The sequence below is a fragment of the Eretmochelys imbricata genome, chromosome 3, assembly GCF_965152235.1.
Source record: "Eretmochelys imbricata isolate rEreImb1 chromosome 3, rEreImb1.hap1, whole genome shotgun sequence".
NCBI classification, from domain to species: domain Eukaryota; kingdom Metazoa; phylum Chordata; order Testudines; family Cheloniidae; genus Eretmochelys; species Eretmochelys imbricata.
Genome location: NC_135574.1, coordinates 151,754,174 through 151,779,561, shown reverse-complemented (window position 1 = coordinate 151,779,561; position 25,388 = coordinate 151,754,174).

Below are 25,388 nucleotides of genomic sequence, written 5' to 3'. Positions count from 1 at the left end.
GTAGCCTACATGGCCCATTTAGTCCTGGGCCTCCGCACAATTGACAGTAGTGGTGACGGCTTTTGTGAGGTGGACATTGGGCCACTGGAAACTGGACTAAGCTGCTGCTACCTCAATACTAAGGTACACTGAAGAGCATAAAGTAGCAGGGCTTATCCAATCTATCATCAGGCCCTTTCACTGCCTCAGTTTGCCCTTCATGAGCTACCCAATAACCACACATAGGGACCCATGTCATTCAAGTGCACCCCTTTCTTGGGATTCTATAATTTATTAAAACCACATCACAGTTCAATTGTCAGCTTAAACCAAAGCCACTCTTTTCTCAGCTCTACAGTTTCTTCAGCCCCTTGCTGGCTCAATATTTCCTTCCCACTCTGAAGTCCTGCTGCCTGGTATTCCTTCCACCACATTGATATATAAGCCATATAAACTTCTTAAGGATTCTGACCCCTGCCCCTCATGGCAGATAGCTCCAGCCAGGCCTTTCCATCTGCCTGGTGTAGAAAGTGACTTCCCAGGTCTTCTCTAACCCTAAGTCTCCTACAGGGTTTTACAGTTCTTTACAGGCCGACGCCATTGCTTACATGTTAGTTTGAACGTTCCCAGGAAAGCTCAGATGTGGATTGGTGTCTCTCAAAGTTCATTGTCACCTTAAGTGTTTCTTGATTGGGCACTTACTGAGAATGGTCTTTTCTCAAGTAGCTGACCAAATGCTTCACTGGGGCTACTTAAAAACAAACAAGTACATAGCCAATATTAATAACTTCGAATACAAAAATGATACACACATACAGACAGCATAACCATAACCAGCAAACTACAACCTTTCCATCGACACCCGACTTGGCCTCCTCCATACAAGACCAGGTGCAAAAATGATCTATATGGTCACAGTTCCTGTCAATAACATCACACTCTCCCCAACACACTCGTGGGCCCAGATCCTCAAAGGTATGTAGGCACCCAATTGCTATTAATTTCAATAAGCATTAAACACCCTTAAAACCCTGAGCCTCACCAACTGAATTCAGGCTGCCCTTATATTCCCCAACAGGCTTGATTCCTAGTCATGTACTTCCATCACATGACACCTGGACTGAGAGGTAAACTAGTCATAATTGAGGTTGAACCCAACACTCGCTTAAAGGCTCAGCTCACTTTGTGACACACAAAAGGGCAAAGAAAAGGACAGCAGAGACACAAAATGCAGATTTTGTCACTGTGTATTGTGGTAGTGCCTAAAACTGGGGCTTAGATGTTTAAGTCTGGGGGACGGGTACCTAAATACGTTTCTGGATCCAGCCTGAGTGCCTGAGTTATCCAATTCACTTGTATTTATTAAAACCACATATGTGGTCAAAATAATCATCATGTAAAGTCCTATGGGTCACACTACAGATTTCAAACTATTATATCGACTGGCTTTATACTCCACTTGGTATTGAAACTAATCCCTGTCTTGACTAGTAACATTGTTCCCATAGTAGCTAATGTACTTCAAAGAGGGGTCGGAGGGGGGGAAGGGACAGCCAAGAAAAAAATGGTATAAATAATATCCTTCACAATGTGAGGGGAGTGAAAGCATTTTATTGGTATTTATTTGGGATGACCTGCATAACCCACTCATGATCTAACCACTTATGAGTAATGTGGTCACCCCAAACACATTGAAGTAAAAACTTTATGGAGCCTTACACCTGCATTCATCTGCTCACTCTCTGTCTCATTGGTATAAAAACACATTCCCTATTTTAATAGAGAGAGTTAAAATCCTCTTTTTAGATTTTCAACTAGAGCAATACCCATTAGTATTTCTATTGCTGAATCTAGCTGACTGCAAAGACTACACTACCTTTTCTAAAGAGACACTCACTCGTTATTGAGACATTTCATTTAGAACTAAACCTCTGTGGGAGGAGGTATGATCTAGTATTAGAGGAAGGGTGTGGAAACACACTACAGAGGTTCTGTACCCAGTTCTGCCAGTGACTCTATGCATGACCTTGGGCTAATCACACAGGGGTAACTTTTCAGAAGGGCAAGAGTAATTTGCACCTGCAAAATGTGTGCCAGCATTTTTATATCCACAGCTAAATTGTGAATGCAAATCTGAGTACTTGTAGCCCCAGCTGTCAAGCTGCAAGGGAACTGGGTAGTTAGTGGTGAAAATAATCACATTTGTGGTCACAATTAATTTTGTGGTCGCAAAATGTGGGTTCAAATTGTCCCTCTGCCTCAAAAACAAGGACACTTGGCCTCAACTCTTCTAAAAATATACCCCTAATTCTCTCTTGCTCTGGTTTCCTCATAGGTAAAATGGGGCTAATACACTGTAATACACTTTGAGATTTTTGGGTAGAATGTGCTTTGTATAAGTGTAAATTGTACATTATACAATACTCTCTGTATTTCTCTTCTTCAGATTTTCTTCATTATTGGGGACATTTGCATGAAAACAGTAACCTTGTTTCATAAAAGTTCATTTGTTTTGTTTTGTATTCTTGAATTGCAGTCAGAATCCTTTATTTGTGACAGCACAGTAATTGCCACAGCACCCATTCATGTTATAAAGAGAAGGTACTGACGACTTTTTAGCCAAGTGTTGATGAGGAGGAAGGTACAGGAAGGTCCATTAACAGTAGAGACACCAAAGTCAGAGCTTCATATTTGACCTTCCTCCTATCCTGCTCCTTTACTGAAATTCCCAGATCCAACCCATCCCTATGTCATTGCCATGGAGCCTGATCCCTTGTCCGTACCTAATCCAGATCTGAATTCAAAGGCTATCTCTTTGGCTTGCCTCTTCCTAATAGTACTAGTTTCCGGTATAGTGCACTGGCCATAAGTACAGTATATAAAAAATATTTTTGTTCCACTGTTCAAGACATTAAGTTGATTTCCCAACTCTTAACCTGCCTCATCCCAAGTCAGCCACATTTCTATTCCCTGCCCCTTTGCTATGATGGAGGACTTGCCTCTTGGTAATCCAGCCCCTTCCTAAAGCCTGTGGTCCTTGAATGGGTTCTTGTTATACAAAGTCTTCTGGGAAGCCTCTTCTTGCAGCCTTCACTGTTGGGATCAATTTCTGGTGAGCAAGGGTGTTCTAGGTCTAGCTATGCCTTATCCCACTTCCCACACCCAACGGATGGGTTTTCAGAGGAGAGAGCACTTCTATTTGGGCAGCTTCTTACTGCAGCTAAACTCCACAGCCCAAGTCAGTGCATATCTGCTAACACTTCAATTGGTCTCCCATTCAGCCTATGGTTGAATCTGTCCCTGAAAAACGTAAGGGCAAGATTGTGCCTGGCTTTGCATAAATGCACATGGTTGGGGAGAGGGCCCAAAGACCCTTCCCTTCATTCTCATGCCTCTGCAGAGGAGCCACTCACAATCCTGGTCCTTGCTTTCCTGGGTAGTCTAGTACTGACAGAGGCATTAGATTCTGTAAAGGGGATAGAAGGGGTGGGACAAATGTGGGACCAAGGTCCCACCTCTCCAGCAGAGCACCAGCCAGAAGAGGTAGGCTGTGCTTTGTAACGGGCTAGCAGCGGGCACTGCTCTCAAAGGCATTGTGCCTGCCTAAACTGCTACTGGGACAGTAGGCCTCTGCATCCTTAGCAGCAGCACCACTATGGCATTGTGTCTTAAATCCACAGTCAGCTCTAAGTGATTTGCTTGGGAGGGTTGGCAGGGAGGCAGGGGGCGGAGAGGATTAATGTCAAACTTCTTCGCTTGATGCAAATGCCAGTCCCCTTGAGTGTTAATTAAACCTTCCTCTGCACAGACATATTTTGCTTAAGAAACATTTACCTTTCCTTTTTTTATAACCTTATGAAAATTTGGGAGGAATGCAAATTGTTTTGTTTTCCATCTTCCTGTGACGACAGCAATTTATTTATAGCCAGAAACCAGAGGACAGTTCTCACGTGGCTGCTGAAAATGAAAACAGCATGTGGGGTTTTGTTTTGTTTTGCTTTTATGCCTTTGCAGTTCCAATCTCTCTCTGCATTCCCTAAATCCTTGTTATTGTAACCAGAGCCACATTTCACATTGCTACAATTCCAGGGTTATGTAAATTCTGAGGGCTTTAAAGGAAAGGGCCTGCACACTCCGTGCTGGGCCATGGGGAAGTTGACACAAACAGTTATGGCTGACAGACAGGGATGGGCAAAGGTATTCAGATAAAATAAGAACAGACAGGAAATTTTGGTCAAAACTCCAGAGTGAACCTGAACTGAACGTCTTTTTGAAAGGCATAAAAGTTGCATTAACTTTATCATCCCAGCATTTTCATTTTTGCGCATCTCTGTGTAGCAAGGGAACCTTTGGTTAGATGTTTTAGAAACCCTTCATTTGGTCTCTATCGGTTTCTACTGGTCTGTACTGGTTTCTACTGGAGGATCAGTAATTACAAGAACCAATAGACTTTTTAATATACGAGCATAATTTTTACAGTCATCATGAAATACATACAGTACATTGAATATATTTACAGTTATCATGAAGACCTTTATTTTATATTAAACAAGAATAAAAACATGAACAAATCTTAATGAAAGAGCAAGAGAGAGAGCACAGTGTGTGTGTCTCCTCTTCAGCAGGCTGCATCTCAACACAAGGGCAGCTGCAACTGCTGCAAGTAAGGGGAGGGGATCTTCTCCTTTTAAAGGTGCAGTACATACCATTCATCTGTGTGCTCCTGAGTAACAAAGTTGCAAACCTGACTATCTGTGAATTTCCATATGGCCAGGGGCAAGTCAATGCATGTCTCTGACTCCATTTCACTAAAATACAGATAATAACACCTGCCTCAGACAAATGCCAGGAGGCTAGGCAGAAGCTCATCTCAGACCTCAATGTTCGGAAAACTCAGCTAAATATAAAAGATGTATAACTCACCTTTCTGGCCCTGTCCCCACTCCAGCTCTGAACCATGTTGAACTTGTTATCCAGAGACGCCCAAACCAAACGCTCCAGACTTGTGTGATTGTCTTTGCAAGGCATAGCGCCTCCTGGTTGCTGAAGGATAGTAATGAGAGCAGTGGGAATTGCTACATCTTTAAAAAGGTCTGGCCAGGGCCTCCCAGCATTCTCCTGCCAACACTTGCTAATGTGCAGGGAGTGAGGGGACTGTGGCTCCCCCTGACATGCCATCTCTAGGGCCATTCCGTGTTCCACACAGCCCTAGCCAAAAGTATGTCTGCCATTAGGGGACAGGGTTTTCTGCATCCTCTCCCCGTCTAATGCATATACAAAAAGCCACGCAAGATAACTTCCCTAACATAGTCAACCAAGAAGCAGTGCATTTTAAAAGTGTGATGTACTGCAGAGCCTCACAGCCACACTCAGTGATCAGCTGGGTCTCTGCTGAACCACTGCTTAGGACTTTCAAACAGTTTCCTGGTGTTTATTAAATGGCCAGTATGATGGGAGGAGAGCTCTTATTAACAGAAAAATGTTCCTACTCAGCTGATAGCCAGTCCTGCTGCACAGATGATGGTAGCTGCTATTGTTATGAAAAATATAGCAATTTAAAAAAATAAAATCTAATGACCTACTTCAAGACTTGCTGTTAAACAAGATTCTTGCACGGCTCCGGAGGTTGTATCAGTTTTTCATGTGTAATTGCTTATTCAATGGGAACCAAGACCTGCTGCATTCTCATTCTTGCTCTGATCTTGACTATCTCCGTGACTTTAGGCAAGTGACTGAATCTCTCTGTACCGCCCACAACTCCATTTTAAGTGAATTGGAGGCATGGGTGCTCTGTGTGTCTGAAAATTAAACCTTAGGGGCCCAATCCAGTCCCCACTGACATCAACTAGAACTCAAAAACACCATAGGACGTGATGGTTCAATTCCAAATATGCCTCCTACCATCCTCTTCTGCAGATTTCAGTCTCTTATTTGAAATTGTCAGGAAAGGGTTCAGAGTTTAGATGTCTGTAGACATCTAAATCATCAACACCACTTTCTGCTTCATGCTGAGTTTTTAATCACAGGTCTCCCATCCAAGTACTGACCACGTTGCTTAGCTTATAGAATTTAATAAGCAAGCAACTGGGAGTTGGCTACAGCAGCAGCCTAGCCCTCACCTGCAGCTCATTAGTTTCCATATTGGAGTTTACAAATGTCTTGTCCAGTTGCATACGCCATGATTGATGTTGCTTGGTTCAGCATAGCCAGCCAGGCAAACGCAGGCAAAGAGGCTGCTTTTAGACCTGTGACACAGTCTGCCCACAGGAGACCTTCTGCAGCTCCCTGGTACAGTTCAAGAGAGCCAGAATCATAAAATGTTGATAACCTATTGTCATGTAGAACAGACCGTACAACAGAGAAGCCTGAAGAAATGGGCCTATAGGGAAATCTCCCCACAGATATCAAACATTTATGATGAGTTTGAAATTTAAAGGCCCGTTCTGGCCCAGCAGGTCAGTGCGGCAGAGCTCTGCTTAGGCTTGGGTTAGATGGCCAGTCCCACACCACAAGGGCAGCACCATCAGCTGCTGGATAGGAAGGGATGGGCAGAACAAGTGGCTGTGGTTAGGAAGGTGAAGGCAGTGGTAATGGAAGTGGAAGCAGTGCTCCAGCAGGGTTATGGAGAACCCTTTCCTGAAAATTTTCCTCCAGTAATTCAGTATCACAGCATCTCCTGAGCTGCTACTTTTTCTCCCTGGTGCCATCACCTACAGTCACAAAACTCAAGCACGACAACGACAACTTCTGGGATAGGCATGGTGAAAATGACCCAAACTAAGGAGAGGTGAGAGTGTACCTCTGAGGATGGGGGAAAGTCTGCCAAAAGATCACTGGGAGTAACAGATATGCAGACACTAAAATAATGCAATGACTAATGCATGCTTGTGTGATGAATATTTAAAAGCGAGTCCTCTCTTTTAAGGAACTTGCACACAGACTGTGGAACAAACTCCTCAAGTCCTGGTACTGCTGACTAGAACCAGTACTGCATTCTCTGTTACCCTGAAGTTCCCAGGGATGCTGTTCAGAAGCAGTGTTCAGCTTACTTACCTGAAGACCCAGAACTACCAGCCCAATCTAGCATTGTATCTGTATGACATTCAGTGGGTTTAAAAAACTTTTCTAGGCACTACAGAGCTGTGAGTTGCTTCTTATGAACCCTGAACCTGGAAGTGGGTGGTACGAATTGTGCCAGATTATGTACAACAAATGTAGAAACTCAGCCAGGCTTATGGTCCTTTGGGTCATTCAGTTTAAATATAAAAGTTGGAGAACATGGCTTCCACATTCATGGTGTGTGAGCTGATCTGTTAACAAGAAACAGAACCAGTTTGGGAGCACTGAACCCAATCCTCATGGAAGTGTCCATTATTAACTAAAGGACACCACCAGTTAATGGCAATGTAGATTTTGCACTGATCATTCAGCAGAAGCAAAGTCAAGATTCAGGATAACATGACTTCAGTGGAAGTTGAGAGCACTCACCCTCCCTCAGGAGATACAGCACGTCACAGGACCTGGTTCTAAGTTTCCAAACCCATTCTAGTTTGTTTGTGGTTTAGGTTTATTTTTATTTTTTTGTCTAAAAAAGTACATTATCTGATTCAAGTGGAAAAGAAAGTCCCAAGGCCCCTTGATATGTCAGTCAATAGTAGTTGAATTCTATTGGCCAATTGCACCATAGGAATCTGGAAGTCCTCCTACCACCCTTGGCCCTGGTATTGAGGTGCCCAGAAACAACTATTCCTGGTGTTGTTTTATCAGAGCTCAGGGACATACTTCCCAATAGGCCAGTTAGGTCAAAGTTCAGGGCAACATCCAAGTGTGAAAAGAAAGAGAAACAAAAGGAGATACACAGGATTTTTCACAACCTGTTTCTATTTTGATTTGCCTTGGTCACACATGTCACTGTGGTCTACTGGGAGCTCTCTAATCACTTGGACTTTATGTCCAATGCAGTCTGCAGTGTACTTAGAATGCTTTCCCTTTGATTAATGCACCATCAGTACCTGGGGCTAGCCACAGGGAGTGGGGGCAAGTTAACTTCCTGCTGTCAGGTGAAGCAGGCAAGGATACAACATTTACAGTCTTACCCCAGTGCAATTAACCATCTTTTTTTTGAGTCAGTGCATTGTACAGAGCTGGACTATCATGTCCCTGCTCCATAACATTCTGGATAGACATTAGAGACCATATTTCAGCCCAGCTTTGTGTGAGCCTCCATTTCTGTACATGAAAATAATTGCAGGTGCAGCAAATGTCACTTAGTTGTCTAAATCCTTGATTGTTCTTGCAAATCCAAGGCTAGAAGACCTGACATATAGCAAAAATTATTTTGCTGCCATTTGCACCTGCAAAAATGGAGCCCAGTGATTGAAAACTTAGCTCCGAGTCTCAAGGTGCTACACTCTCCTCATGTGCGTTTTATGAAAGGTGCAAGGATGTTATGTGGAAGCGATAACATTTCATAATACCAGTTTTCATTTAGTTCTTTCTCAGACAAGTAGAAGCTTGATCTGAATAAGGGCTGAGTAAAATCAAAGTAAGGGCCTCTGGAGATGGCCCATTGGGTGTGAGTATTAACATTGTCTTTGTGATTAATACAGGAGATGGTGAAGTGAATTGTTCCTTATAAAATTTTGCCTCCGTTTAAAGCAAAAAATGTGTCATGCAGGGCAGTTGGACATTTAGACCTGAACACGTGTCCCTCAGAAAGTACATAAAGCTATTCTAGATAGGCCCAGGCACAGCTGGAAAATTATTCATGGGTTCCCTAAGAAAAATTTCACCTACTCAGAGGGTGCATCTGCTCTTCTCCCCAAAGCTTAACAATGCTGAGTGCTACAGACTCTGCTACACTCACATAGGCTAGCTGCCTGACTCCTGCTGATGATGAAAGGTTAAGGTCAAGCTTTGAACTTCTGTCACCAGCAACATAGTTCAGGACCTCTGCACCAGAGCCACAGGGATTCACTCATCGGGACATCTGACCCGCAGGGCAGTAAAAATATGGAAAGAAGCAATGAGGACATGTTCATATCTCAGTAGGACACAGCTGGAGAACAGTCTGTATTGGCAGGGCCCTGATGTTGTTATAACTTCCGCCCTGTATAATAGTGTCAAAGGAGGCTGACAGATCAGAAAATAGGCAAGAACCACAACTGAATGTCTCACCATGCATTCAGCTGCTGGCATCACAGTTTAATTGGCTCCCGCTGTATACGTGGCTTTGAAAGTAGCAAAGGACTAAAGTCTCCTTATGTTTGGTTAAGATGTTGCTTTCTTTAATCTGATGTGCAGACAACAAAGGAGTCTCCTGCATGGAGGGGGTCAGGATTCTGCTGAGGTGGATTAAAGCAGGGGACTCATATCCTAGGCATCCAGACAACATGGCCAGCAGTGAGTCAGTGAGAAATCAAGACCCCATTTGCACTAACATACTGCCTGTTGCTGAGAATGTTCATCAGCGGAGCTAAATCTTAAATCACCCTCTCTATGGAGGTGTCAACAATTGTTTTGTCCTGTTTACTCTAGCAAATAAACCAATCTCAGCCAATTGGGGCAGATCCATTACTGACAATCATTGTCAACAATGGACCAGTTTCCTAGTGTAGACAAGAATCTATCTAGGGGGAGCAGAGAGGAAAGATCAAAAATCAGTACGGGAAGAAGAATGGAAGGTAACATGCATTGAAAGTGATGAACATGGAATCCCAGTGAAGGGAGCTAGATGGGGGGATGATTTGTTTTCTTGGGGGGAATGTGTGATTTTGGTGGATCTATGCCATAGTTAGTCATAATGTGTATCTGCCAGCTGGTAGGCTAAGAACAGTACTGCCAGGAAGTTTCCATTATAATCTCCTATTTCGGTTGTTCATAACTTTGGCAACCAAAACACACCTCGCTACTCCCTACTTAAAGTAACTTGAAAAATATAGTTCTCTAAACTATATCTTCTTTCTTTATCCTCCCTCAACCGCAGGAAGCCATAAGTTTCTGCCATTTATTTCAGTCAAGTTGGTCTGCTCAGGCTTCTGAGTGTCGTGTTAATAGATCTGGCTTCTTTCCGTTTTGTTCTGCATAACGTTTTTCTAGGTTGCCCTCTTCTTCTCTTTCTAGGTGGTGTCCAAATGATCACTCACTGTGGAAGTTGTGTTGGTGGTATCCTTAAAGTGTGTCCTAAATATGTCCATCGTCGTATTCTCACCATATCTGATGCTTTAGACTGGTTTGTTCTACTTAGAATTTCTAATGTTGCAAGAAACCCTTTCAATGGACTTTGAAGATCTTCCGCGGGCATTTATTTTGGAGTGAGTTGATCTGCTTATCAATTTATGTTGCAGACTTCGTGACTCTGCTTCATACAAGAGAACAGATATGATGGCAGTGTTAAAAAAATTGTATTTTTGTGTCAGTGCCCAAGATGCTCCTTTTTCTATTCTTGACAAGTTTATGAAAGTAGTTTGCTGCTCTTGATATTTGTTGCTTGACATCTAGCAGGGTGTCACCAATATTGCACAGCTCAATCCCTAGATAGTGAAAATGACTTATTTCTTCTAGCGTTTCTTTGTCCGCTCTAATGGTTCATTTTGGGGACACTGGTACCCATATATTGATGATGAACAACCAACTTGCTTTGCTGTATTTGCCAAAAGCTAGGTCTTTTCTTCCAGGTTTCCTGGAAACACATCTTCAGTCCCGGTCTTAAAAATTAAATGGTATCTGTGTAGCTTGACTCAAAGAGGCTGGACATTTTCCCACAAGTCTCTGTGTAAGTTTTAACCTGTCAGGACTTCATAGCTCATAAATTCAGTCATCAAACAGCTAAAAGCTTTTTTCTCCCCCTTCAAACAAACAACGAAAAAAATCTAGGTTTGTTAGCTGTCATGAATCAACAGAAACACACGCTAAAAACACTCCTTTGTTTACAGTCAACTTTTTAAAAAATCCACCAAGGACAGAGAATTGACAAGAGCTTCTGGGGCTCAAAGCTCGGCTTGACACTCAGTTCAAATAAAAGCTGAACTGGGCAGGAACATGTTTCGCCAGCATTTGAGTCATCTTGGGACACAGCTAAGAGAAAAATTCTTCTTGAACAAAAACAAATGTGAACTTCAAAGCTTGTGACAAGAAATGTCGACTTTAGAGATTATTGCTTTGAGGCCAGCAAGTAAGCAAGCTTTTGCTATTTAGGGAAGGAGTTCATTCCATTTTGGTGGCAATGTGTGATGGGCCCTGGAAAGTTTATCTAAAGCTTTTCCCAGCCTCTTGAGGTTACCTCTCTTTCTCCCTCTCTACTCCTTCCAGTCAAGTCATATCCATTGTTCCTTACCTGACCCCAGACCTGATTCCCTCTTCCTACCTTAAACAAGTCTCTCCATTCCCCTTTCTGTGACTCCAGGAAAACCCCTACCTTTGACTGCAACCTATCAAAAGGGTCTCAAGTCTCGCTTTCTCTCTGTACAGCTCTGAGTAGCTTCTCTATTCAAAACCCACAAACTTCTGGATTTCTCTGGGTCAGATGCACTGCCCCACCTCCCTCCAACACTCCAAAACTCATGAGACCAGAAGGCAATATCTGACACAGCAGAGATCACCAGACATGCCAGGACCTCAGTGATTAGATACCAAGGTGACAGACACTTTGCATATTAGAGGGACTCTGACATGGACCACAAAGCAAACACTACATGGGAGTTACAAATTCTACCAGAAAAACCATTGTGAGAAGCTATTACATGACCATTCAAGAGATCAATATGTGAGAGGAGAACTGACATCCAAAAGCTCTCGAGATTTCTCTAAGCTTGGACACTGACTCACTGGACCCAATTCTTCTATTACTTACATTGCTGTAAATCAGGAGTAATTCCATTGACTTCAGTGGGGTTACACCAGTCTAAAACTCACTTTGTAGGTTTGGCATTGTCACTTATGCCAGCATGTACAAAAGTAGCTTGCAATTTTGGGTGTCGCAGTTTGTGTGTCTAAGTGTCTTAAACTGGGGCCCAAAAATAAAGAGACCCAGAATGTGGTCCTCAATTTCTCTGGGCCAAATTCTGCTGCTATTTGAACTTTACAATAGAAATGTGAAGTAAGTTCATTGAAGTCTCTGGGATTACTAAAGATTTTCACTGGGTGTAAAGGTGAGCAGATCTGTGCCTCAGTTCACCCATTTATCAAGTTGCAGTGGGGGAGGTTTAGATTGGATATTAGGAAAAACTTTTTCACTAAGAGGGTGGTGAAACACTGGAATGCATTACCTAGGGAGGTGGTAGAATCTCCTTCCTTAGAGGTTTTTAAGGTCAGGCTTGACAAAGCCCTGGCTGGGATGATTTAACTGGGAATTGGTCCTGCTTCGAGCAGGGGGTTGGACTAGATGACCTTCTGAGGTCCCTTCCAACCCTGATATTCTATGATTCTATGATTCTATGATTTTTTCAGCTGGAGACAATGGGCCAATTTACACTCAGTTGGTGTAAACTGGAACTCAGTTGCTGCTATGCCAGTTTAAATCAGCTAAGGTTCTGGCCCAATCGTATTAACTTACTGAGCTTTCAGGAGCATTTTGAAACACAGTTAATGTCCGTATAGCACTTAGAGGTTAACAACCCTGGTCCTGATATCACTTACACAAGTGTAAATCAGGAGTGATTCTATTGAAGTCAATAGAGTTACAGTGGTATAAAACTGATGTATATGAAAAAAGAATCAGATCCAATACATGTTATTACAATGCGTATTACCATGACCAACCTACTGGAATGGCAACACATCAAAGGAGCCACATTTTGGGGAAGGAGAGTGGAGAGAGGAAAAAGCCTAAAGAGATACCTCTGTCCGTTTGTAATTGGATAAAAAACATGAAAACAAACATATGTTTCATTTGATTAAAAACAGAGCAGTCAGTTTTTGTTTGGTTTAGGAACATGCTGCTTTTGCCTTGGTGGGTCAGATCTCCATAGGACTGGCCTGAGTTTGAAAATTCGCATTAATTAAAGAGCTGAAAGCCAAATCTCCCACACAGCTTTACCCTTAGTGTCAGGAAATGGGGTCCTCCCATTTCTCAACAATTAGGACATGTGGCTGCCCTAAAATGGCTTGATATGCTCTTAAGATTCCACAAAAGCCCAGGGGAATCTTCCAATTGCTGTGGGAGAAGGATCAGAAACAGAAATGCTCCATCTGGAGGATGACTACATGAGACTGCTCAACTCTAGCAGGATCTCAGTCTCTGCCTGAAGAAAAAGAGTGGATTAGAAAGTTTACAGTCAGTGTTCCTTGACAACAGGCCCAGTCTTGCTGGAAAGATTTTCCACTGATTTCAATGAAAGCAGGATCATATCCTAGAGATACAGAAAACGCAGCTAAGGTAAACTGCAAGTATAGCACCAGCAAGCAAAACATTACAGAGAAACAAGATGTTAAAAGGTTAAACTGCTGACTCAGCTTTGTAAGATCACGTGATTGGATTTACAACGCACAATGAAGATATTTTAAACCTTCAGGGTCACACAATGATTGGCATGAAGATTTTATTGAGAAATTATCCTGCTGCACCCTGAAGCCAGAACCCAACAAGGAAACCAACACCGTCCTTTTAATACAGCATTTGCTTTCTATGGCCTTCCAAAATTCTCTCTCCCTTTAACGGTTAGTGCCTATTAATGAAGCAACCAAGTGCAGGCTCTCTCTGTTGAAGTAATCTGGTCCATATTGGGGATCACATTTATATACAGCTCACCCACTCATTCTGGGGCACCATACTTGTCTCCTATCATGTCAGTGGCTCCCCTTCCCATTTCCCCCCCAGCAGCTGTACGTGTAGCACTGCCTCCTGGGGACCATTATGGAAGATCTCTTTTCCCTCTAGCCTCTTCCAAGCTTTCAAACCTCTACAGGGAGAGTTGCTCACTGGCCAGCTGCTCAGGTGGGGGTGTATGGAAAGAAGAGAGACATGATCAGCTCTTCCTCACTAGCTCCTGAATGTGAAGTTTTCTCCTCTATCCCCTGCCAGCTCCAGCTCCAGCAGCCCAGTATGCCAGCCTGAGTCACTGCTGAGCCACCTGAAATTGTCTGTCTAGTCATTGTTACCCTCGTTAATTATGTCAGCGTTTACTGGAGAAAACATTTTCAGCTCCTAACAACTTGTAAAACCCTTTTTAACTGGTTTTTCTTCATGTTGCCAGCCAGCCAGTGCAATTAGGCTGTTGTGAAGAAATGCTTCTTGGAAAAGCAGCTGCCTAGTTACTGGAAATAAAACCCAATGAAAAATAAATAGGGAAGGTTGAATGCTGCTGCGCTACGCCAGCATAAACCCAGAGCTAATACCTTAGAAGTCACTTGATTTAACTCCAGATTTACACCAGGGTAAATGACAGCAGGATTTGGCCCTCAGCACACGCACAATCATGTTCTTTTTAACTTAACTTAATTTAATTTCCTTCAGCTCAGGCAAGTTTGTATTGCATGGCATGGCATAGCTCTGTTGAATTAGCCCTTGAACATCTGTCCATTGAAACAGTGCCCCATTTCATTAGCTGGTGTAGGCATTACACCACCCACTCAAGCACAGAGGGAGACTCCTGCAGCTACTCTACGTACAGAAACTTGGATGTACCTGATTTAGCTTAAAAGAGCCAAAAGGTATTTTATTTCGCTTCTCCTCATCCAGTTCTATCCCCCCGCCACCCACTCACAAGAAGAAACGTATTTGTAGACTTATTGCATTACAGAAACAGCAGCCCAGTTAGCACTGACTTGAAACAGCCTTTTTTGTGGTTGCTTGTTTGTTGAAGCCAATTTCTGACATCACTGACATGGTACAAATCACACCAATTCTGCTGCTCATCCCAACTCATTAAACAGCATTGCCTTTTCTTACAACACCTGCACTGACCAAACTCCCCCTTCAGTTGTAAAGGAGTCTGTCTTTTTCAAATCTCATGTTAATGAGGTCAGTGTCACCAAACGTACCAAACTCTCCTGTCTGTCCGGGTAAGGAAATCTAAATCTTTATTCACTTCAAACCTCTGGTTAGAAAGAAAACAGAATCTAAGCAGAGGAGATCTCATTGAACAACTCAGTCTGGAGTCAGCAACGTCCAGGTCTGTTCAGAACAGCTATTTCACACTGCAGATGGAGAATTGTGCAAGTGAATCTGTGTATGTACAGAGGTGGCTAATTTAATTGCACTAACATTGAGTACAGCGTGTTATTCAATTTTCATAAAAAATAAGTACATAAAATCTTTGTCCTACAGTGAATGTGCCTTTTTTTTAACAGAGAGGGCTTCACAAATTGCTTGAGAATCCTTTGGGTTATAAAGGTAGAAAAAAACCTGTTTTCATTGGGATCAGAATGCTGGTCTATGCTGTCAATCCCTTAATTTGTTATCCCTGGGGACACACCTGCTCCCCTCCTTTCTACTGTGAGTCTTTCCTTGCTGCAGTAGCTGCCTTCCTCAGGGATGCCCCAGAAAAGGGTACAGTTAGTTTTCTGACTTGAGAGTTCTCAATTCCTTCTTCTATATAATTACCAAGCTCCCCCAGAGAGCCAATGGCACAAGGTTATACAGCACTGAGGTGCTTGGTATTCAGGATTTAATAAGTATTATCTAATAAGCATTTAAGTATCTGCTCCCCTAAGAAGCCTGACAAACAGGATTGGACAGAACTACTCCGTCCACTGTCACAGAGCCCGGAAACTGCTTTGCTTCTGACACTGAAAGAGGAATCTCTCACTGCTGAGTGTTAGGAATGAAAGGGTTAAAAATAAATTATACGATGTGAAAAAGTTGAAGAAAGTTGTATCTTGCCTGGGGTTTATTTGGGGTTTAACTGTCCTGCTACCAGAACATTTCAATCCCCTATTCATTTGGTAGCTTTCCAAAAATCTCTCTCTCACATGAACACACACACACACACATCGTGAAAGCTCTGTCAGCCCCTGTGTGTACACTTGAGAGAAACAAACACCCAAACCTGAATCATCTGAGCTCTCAAGCTGTCTCCAGATTGTTTTAGAAAAGAAAGGAAAGCAGGGCTTGCCTGAGCTTTTTTCATAAAGAAATGAGAGAGGTGCTGCAGCAGCCGCACTTACATTGTAGTCCCCATGTCTCTGCGCAGTTCCCCCCTTTCTGCAGTCCTATAATCCACACAGAGCAGTTCTTGTCCTTCTCCTGTAGCTCCCTGCACAGTACTGTACTCGGATTGGAACTGCTGCTGTTTTCACTTTCAGACCAGCCTCCCGCTCCGAAGCCTCTGACGTCAGGCAGCCTCTAAGAGATATTTATGGCATGAATGGTTTAAAGTTTCCCTAGGTAGAGATTGGATTGCAGTTCTTTGGGATTTCTAGTTTTCACACTTAGATGGAAAACCTCCCAAAGGGGAGGGTGGGAGTCTGGGAGGGGTATATATGCGGGGTGGGGGGGGTGGAACAGTAGGAGGCAGACAATGAAGGCAACTGTTTTAGAATCTGGCAAAAGAAAACTCTTGCTCCTTTCTGCCTTCTGTAAATACATCTAGGTCCAGGAGGCAAAAATCTTCCATACCGGGCCCCATTTGCAATAGCGGTTTTTCTGAGGGTGTCTCAATTGCAGTGTGCAATCCACAGATGCTATTCATATTGGGCCTGTTGCGTTTGGCAAAGAGGGCTTCTTTAGCATACCACACCCTATGCCACTGGACTATCCCTCTGCTGCTTCATGCCTGTGACAGGACTTCAGTTAGGGATGAATGAATCAGTCCTTCCCAAGCTTCTCCCAGTCTGTTCCTTTTGCCTTTCCCACAACCCCTTCCAACTGTCTGCCCCTTATGTCTGGAAAAGCCTCCTCATGAACGTATGCCCAGCTCACTCTTTGTCTTCCTTCAGAATACCGCTAACCCCCCCATCCCAAGGAACATTCTAGTGCAAGTGGCAATCCCTCACTCTGTGTTTGCTCTGTATTGTATTCTACCTAGACACAGCTCTCTTTCTGAAGCAGGGACCTGGTATTTCTTCAGCACAGCTCACATATTGCACAGTGTGGCACAATTTACCTGCTGTGCAGGGTGTATACTTCCGAGGCTATATAAAGAAGCAAAAGAATTAGAACCAATCCTCTCTTAAGAAGTAGCATCAATATACAATTGGACTTGAAGAGCTAAATTTACTCCTGATGTAATCCTATTGAGGTAAATGGAATTACACCAAGGATGAATTTGGCCTCAGAACCTTAAAGCACTATACAGACATTAACTAATTAATCCTCAGATCCATGCTGTGAGGTCAGGAAGTATCATTAGCCCTGTTGTACAGATGAGGAAACTGAGGCCCAAATTTGTCCAAACCCACTAAGTGTGCCTGTGTAAGACTCCAGAACTGAAATGAGGTCCCATATCTACTGAGAGGTTCAAAATTTTCAAACTCCCTCTGTGCTTCCTAGTTCCATGTGGGATGAGAAGCATCAACAAACCGTGAAGCAGGTTTTCCTTCCCCATTTCAGACCAGAACAAAACCGGAAGCACTCAGAACCCCAGGACAAAGCCTGTCTTTGTGGCGTTCACAGGGAGGGAGGTGGCTGTGAGTGTGCCGGGGGAGTGGCGGGGAAAGAGAGGATATTCCACTAAATTCATAGATTCTTAGATATTAAGGTCAGAAGGGACCATTATGATCGTCTAGTCTGACCTCCTGCACAATGCAGGCCACAGAATCTCACCCACCCACTCCTGCGAAAAACCTCTCACCTATGTCTGAGCTATTGAAGTCCTCAAGTCGTGGTTTAAAGACTTCAAGAAGCAGAGAATCCTCCAGCAAGTGACCCGTGCCCCATGCTACAGAGGAAGGCGAAAAACCTCCAGGGCCTCTTCCAATCTGCTCTGGAGGAAAATTCCTTCCCGACCCCAAATATGGCGATCAGCTAAACCCTGAGCATATGGGCAAGATTCACCAGCCAGATACCCAGGAAAGAATTCTCTGTAGTAACTCAGATCCCACCCCATCTAACATCCCATCACAGGCCATTGGGCCTATTTACCATGAATATTTAAAGATCAATTAATTGCCAAAATCATGTTATCCCATCATACCATCTCCTCCATAAACTTATCGAGTTTAATCTTAAAGCCAGATAGGTCTTTTGCCCCTACTGCTTCCCTTGGAAGGCTATTCCAAAACTTCACTCCTCTGATGGTTAGAAACCTTCATCTAATTTCAAGTCTAAACTTCCCAATGACCAGTAAAGTAGGGGTGTTCGCTTCTTAAAATAAAAGGATAGCCAGTAAATTCAGGAGCAACAATGCAGAGATTATTAACTGAGAAAGAAATATTACAATGAGTTATAGACTAATCTACCTCATGCCCCAGATATAGTTATGGGCACAGTATAAAAGCACAGGTAGACGAGGTAAAATATATAAGAGGTAAGGGTGCTGTATCAGAAGGGGTGTAAATACCATACTTACTTCTTATAGTGCTTTTCATCTCAAAGGATCCCAATGTACTTTACGTCTATACAGAACGTTGTTCAAAGAGCTCACAAATTAGTGCCTGTTATTTTTCCATGCACAGTTATTTGTATGAACATCCCTGCAAATCTTTATGTGTAAACAGCACTTGCTCAGGCAAATCCAAGAGGTTGATGTCTTACTACTAGCTTTGGATGTGCAAGTGCTGTTTGCAGGCACAAAGCTAGGTTTTTGCCAGTGCAAGTTGCTCAAGGTGCAAATTTACAGTCTGGTCCTATGTGCGGAAATATTTCATAATTTCTTATTATCTCTCTGCTATGCTACCACCATTAAATTTTGGGCCTGAGCCAAAGCCAATAAGTATCACTTAATTAACTTCAGTATATTTTGGATCAAGCCCTTTCTGATAACTTCATAATGTGAATTAGCCAAATACACTGAAATGTTACCCTCACAACCAAAGGCCTTGAGAGAAAATCCAGAAGACAAGTGCCAGGCACTCAAAAAGGGACTTCTACCACCTGTTTCAACAAGATTCTGTGAATCCTGCAGTTCCAGCAAAAAGAAAATGCTTTCCACCAGACAGCTTTTCTCCCCAACACTTTATTGTTTAGAGCTAAAGCAGTGGCTCTCAACCTTTCCAGACTACTGTACCCCTTTCAGGAGTCTGATTTGTCTTGCGTACCCCCACGTTTCACCTCACTTAAAAACTACCTGTTTACAAAATTAGACATAAAATTACAAAAATGTCACAGCACAGCTATGCCATGCCACTATTACTGAAAAATTGCTTACTTTCTCATTGTTACCATATAATTATAAAATAAATTTCAATTGGAATATTAATATTGTACTTACATTTCAGTGTATAGTATATAGAGCAGCATAAACACATCATTATGCGTATAAAATTTTAGTTTGTACTGACTTTGCTAATGCTTTTTATGTAGCCTGTTGTAGAACTAGGAAAATATCTAGATGAGTTCATGTATGCCCTAGAAGGCATCTGCATAACCCCAGGGGTATGTGTACCCCTGGTTGAGAACCACTGGGCTAAAGAACCAGAAAGGTTTTCATAAGAATAGAAAGAGATCAGTTTACACTATACAATCCAGCTCTCTAACAACTGGAACTTCCTCAGAGGCCTCTCTCCCTCTGACCCCCAGAATGTCAGTTTTGTAGGGTTCTCTAGGTTTACTGTAAGTGTCAGTTTGGCTCTTCACTCCCCAGCCCTGCTGCCTTACTCCAGCTTGTGCATCTGCCTGAGAGCTAAGCCTGGAGCTCATTTGCTGCCTCCTGGGAATCAGACAGGGCCTCTGAAGCCTGCTGCACCGCCTCTCTGCAGGGAACGATGGGTTTTACTGCATATTTCAGGGATTCTCTGTCAGATCTCACAAGCACATCCCTATGAGGAGTCTTGCTTTCCAGTGGCCTGCCCTGAACAAATTCCCCGTGATATAAACTCAATGAAGACTGCTGTTGTGGGCTGGAAATGAGAGAGCTGTGTACAGTGACTCATGCAGTCCCTCAGATTAATTTCTAAGACCACACTAAGGTCCAGTCCGGAGCAGGGGGAAAGATGGAAATCTTGAAAATCACGAGCAAATGATACATTAATGAGTGCAACCATTTGTACATAATCTGGTTGCAAATATCATTTCCTTTTTTTTAAAGTAATTTTGATGCTGGATAGAAAGACCTAGAGACCAAAATCCTCTATGTATCCAGAGAAAAGGAAAAGCATTGGCCAGGGCAGTGTCAATAGATGCAACACACTGCACCACCAATGCACCTCAACTCCATCCTGAAAGGACCACCTCCAGGAATACGAGTTTGGTCTCCAGGATCCAGTCTATCCCCAGTCTGTCTTTGCTGAGTTTGCTAGTTATGACATAGGCACCTACTCACATGGAGCCGGACTGATATGACTCTCTGTTCACATAGGTTCGCAAACTTAGAAAGTAAAGCCTATCAGATCCTATAAATCTAGGCTGGATTCAACGTGTGTCCTAAAAATAAAAGATTCCAGCTTTCAGACCATTACTATGACCCTTGGCCATCCACTGCACCTCAGACATTGCTTCTGTCCTATCAAGCTGAGAAGGTGACCCATATTCACTATGGAAAACTGCATGAATGTTTGATGGATTTCCATCCTTATAAAACTCTATATTAAGGTCTTTTATTTAAGGCCATGTTAGTTATAAATTCTGTTTTCAGCAGTAAATTATATTAAAAAATGTAGATTAAACTTTACATTTAAAATAAATAGCTAAGAGTCTCTTAAAATACTTAAGATGTAAATGAACAGGCAAATCCTATTCCTTATGTCAAGTGTGATAAAGTGGAATTGGTACATAGGTGTCCCATGACAGACTCCCCCCCGGGCTGTGGTACCACTTTATTGCCATTGCTGAAGTGTTATGGCAACAGCATCTGCAGTAGTGCCTGAATTTGCTGCACTCCTGCTCATAGGCAGCCGGAGGGAACAACATGGGAAGAATGGTTGGTTGATCTACATTGTTGCAGATCCACAGGCCCCACCCCCTTTTGCTTTATGCCATACCAAACCCACCTTCATGAGGCCCAGAGGAAGCTTTGCAGAGTACAATTCCACAGGATACAGACCCTGTTTGAGACCTCATATAGTCTTGTTCCTAACACAATGGAACTGGTGTCCTCTCTGCCTGAGGCGGGGGGTGGCAGGGAAGGGAGCAGGAATTTCCCCTTTTTAAAACAGAGCTAAATTATAACAATACAACCTGCCCAGAAGTTTACTGAGTGCACAAGCTTTTGAGGAGAAGTTCATCCCTATGCAGAAGGCCAATACAAGGCCCATTGCCAGGAGTAAGTGCTCACAGCTAGCTTGCTTACCTGCAAGCTTACCTTAACACCCTAGACAGTTTAATGAGTGCAGCTGGGCCCGATTTAGCTGTGTGATTGGGGGATCAGCAGACCAGCTCTTAACACCAGCAGCAGGCTACCAGCTGTTGAGCGCGTTTGCCTGGGGCTATGCTAGTTCCTGCTTTGGACCCAGCCCTGCTCCTGTCTTCCCTGCCTCTAACCCTTGGTTCAGATTCCTAATTCTGACTCTGGCTTGACCCCAGCTCTCATTCTGACCCTTGGTTCTGTTTCCTGCTCTGGCTACTAGGCCAGACCACCCATGTCTCAGTCCCTAACACTGCTGCATCACTTATACTCTCAAAAATAGAGCTTAAGCAAGGTTTGGCTAGTGCACAGGCCTCAAGCTGGCACTCTGCGTAGGGGTGAATTTCACCACTGGTGAATACTCACAAATGATGTCATCCCTTCTGCAATTTATTTTGCAGACTCTTAGACCATAATGTACAGCAGGTTTTTTTTAAACTAAAACATAAAAACTACCATATATCTAGATATTGCTATTGAAATATTGACTACTCGGCCTACACAGCAACTTTCAAAACAAGGCTCACCTCTGCAGTGACATCCTGACAGCTCCCCCAGGAGTAAATATAGTCTCTCTTCAACAGCATCATGACTGTAAAAAAACTTTTTATTTTCCTTGCAGACAAAATTGTGCAAATGAGCAAGTAAACAGTCCACAACAATTCCATCAGGGGCATGTGTTATGCATTTTAAAGTCTGCCTCAATATGCATACACATGATTGGCTGCAGGGGTTTATTGTGTCAGCCTTTTGGTGGTACAGAACAAGGGGCGGGGGGGGGGGGACGGGACCAAAGGAAATTAAATCGCAAAGCCTACTTTCAAATATTATCGGTGCTGCCATTGTGGAGCATCATTGGCCTCCCTTGTCTGGTATGCTGCCTCCAGCAGTAGTTAAATACCTGGTGATTCAGAGCAAGGAGAACAGAGAACACAGTGAACCTGGCAGTTGTGGGATGGAATATTATATAGAGAAAAGGGGGAAGAATTCTTCTCTCCCCTCTCCCCACCCCCCCCCCCCAGTTGATCAGTTTACACTCTGAAGCATGACGTTTGAGATGCTGGGTTTCTTGCTCTAGCTGGCATAGCTGTGGATGTTATTTCTGTTTATAATTCAGTTTGGAAACCTACCAGGTTTCACTCAAATCCACATAAGTCAGGAAATGCAGAGTTATGGCATATGGTAGCGAGCATAGGGCACTCAAAAGCCTGCACAGAGCTTTCCATTTATTCTCGGAAGCACAAGGTGTTGGCCATGGTCAAATGTATATACTGGAGATGGAAGGTGGAAATTCCAGCTCATGCTAGCTCTGATTGAGCTAAAAATAGAAGTGTCCCATGGTGGTAGGAGCAGCAGGAGGAGCTAGCCATCTTGAATACCTCTAGTTTCTCAGATGGGATTGTACTCAGGGCAGCTAGCATGTCCCCCCACTCGTATTGCTGTGGCTACCCTTCTTCTGATTGAACTACTGCAGCTATGTCTACCTGAGCTACAAATTACACCTCCAGCTCCAGGGTAAACAGAGTCTCTGATGCACAAGGTTCTTTGCTATTAGCTTTGCAAGCCAGAGGCACAGAAGGCTTCCACGCTTGCATATTCAACAGCCAAAGTCTGATTCTCCACTGCCCTGCACCTTGTGTTGCCATTTATACCTGGGCAAAATGGGTGCAAAAGGAATCAGAATGGTAGAGTTTTATACACACTTTGCTCAGGTGTAAATGTCAGCAAAAGGTGAAAGGTAGTGGAGAGACCCATTTACTTTAATGGGGTTATTTCTGATTAACATCCTTGGTATAAGTGAGGCCAAAGTCTCTGCAGCACCTAAAAGAAGTTGGGCTCACCCGGGGGTCGGCAATGTCAGGTAACTGGCTACAGCTCCCTGATTGTGAGGCCAATTTTATACCATCCCCAGCTCTGGTTGACTCAAGGCCAGGGGTTCTCAAACTTCATTGCACTGCGGCCCCCTTCTGACAACAAAAATTACTACATGACCCCACTAGGGGGGACCGAAGCCTGAGCCCACTCAAGCCCTGCTGTGCCAGGTGGTGGGACTAAAGCCCGAGCGCCACTGTCCTGGGCGGGGAGGCCAAAGTTGAAGACCAGTGACTTCAGCCCCAGGCAGGGGGCCTGGAACCTGAGCCCTGCTGCCCAGGGCTGAAGCCCTCGGGCTGTGGGGCTTGGGCTTTGGCTTCTGCCGCGGGCCCCAGCAAGTCTAACGCCGGCCCACAGTTTGAGAGCCACTGACTTAAAAGCAGCTTGAGGAAAGCCAGAGTACAGCACACTCCAGCCATTACCCCTACATGGCAGGTAGGTGGTGTAGCAGCCAGCTGTCAGCTCTGTCCCTGCAAGGGAATTGTAGCTAGGCTCTGATGCATTTGCCTCACTTGAGCATTGCAAAGGGAACCAAGTGGCTCACAGAATCTGGATCCCTGTGTTCCACTACAAATTAAAATTATCCTGCACAGATAATATCAGAACTAAACAGCATTTTTGTAATACATCCCAATTCATCCAGTTATTCCCCAAATTAACTGAGCTTTGTGTGCTTTTCCATAGAAAACTAGAGAGTGCATTCAGAGTGGCCAGAGTCCTATGAGAACTTTGTGGGACATCAGCCTCTTGGCTTCCATGGCACACAGACTGAATTAAGTGCTCTCAAAGCAAAGATGTTAAAAACATGTTAGAGAAATGGCTTGAGAAAAATCATGAAGGAAAACCAGGCAGATGTAGGTGCCATTACTGACATGCCAAGTTAACTATGATTCATTATATGTTACACAATATCAGAGGAGCTAGGGTTGGATGGATAATTTGAATCCTTTGGACCATATCAGATTTAATTATTCTCAACTGCACAGTGTCTTTTTCTCTCTCTTGACTTTCTTCTTGCAGAGGATTTATTTTCAAAAGACTCCAGGAAGCCAACACAGCTTATTAGACTAGCTATTATCCTGAGTCACTTCCTACAATAGTCTAATATGACTTTTAAGACAACCTCTTCTGTGGGTGTAGGTCTGAGTATATCAATACTTAGTGAAGCTGTATCAACATACCTGAAAGGAGTATCTGTTGATAACTAGTTATATTATATACACACAAAACCCACATAAAAAAAAATCAAGGTTGCAAAGTCAACGATTGAAAAATTAGGTCTCAGATTTATAGTTGCCCATGCAAACTTATGTCAGGCTCATTATGATACAGTTTTATCCTGCACCACGTAGGAAGCCTGTAGCAGGCTCAAGAATAGAACCCAGCTCTCTTGGTGTCAGACCAAGGCTTTAATCACAAATCCACCCTTTCACTTCTTGCAGCCTTTTGCCACATTTGATATTCATTCTGTGCACTAAATGAGGCAGGACTTCTGTAGAAAAAATGACATGTGATCAACCTGAGACTGTGCCATAATGTGAGGGGCCAGCTTTAAAGTTGTGTGGGCAACTTTAATTCTGGCATTTCCATACTCTTGAGTGCTTGGCTTAGCACCCTTAGTGTTCTTTTACCATAGTGTTTTGTATGTAACTTGTTAGGTTTTTAAAAAGAAAACAGACCCACTATCAAAATTCTATCATGTGCAATAAAAAAACTGCACTTATTGGTCATCAGCCCCAGGACCTTTAGAGTCACCACACAAACTTTTACCATTTGAGCAAAAGGAGCAATGGCTAACAATAGGAGGCTGCTGTGCTCTATGTGGATCAGCCATTACATGGTGATGTGACATACCCTTTGGCAATGAGTTTTAGAACTATTTGTTAGACAACATAAGAACATGGGGAATCAGGATTTCTGGGTTCTATTTCTGGCTGTCCAGGAGAGTGTGGTCTAGTGGTTACAGTCAGCATAGCCAATCACATATATTTGGCATATCCATTCTGAAAGACATTGCAACTAACTGAATGAGACTTGACTCTGGCATATTAGAGATTTAGGTTTAATTACCAGGAATTTAATTACCAAATTCACTGAATTTTGAAATCTTAGTTACTCCACCTGCAAAGTGGGGCAACTATACTTGCCTGCCTCCTATGA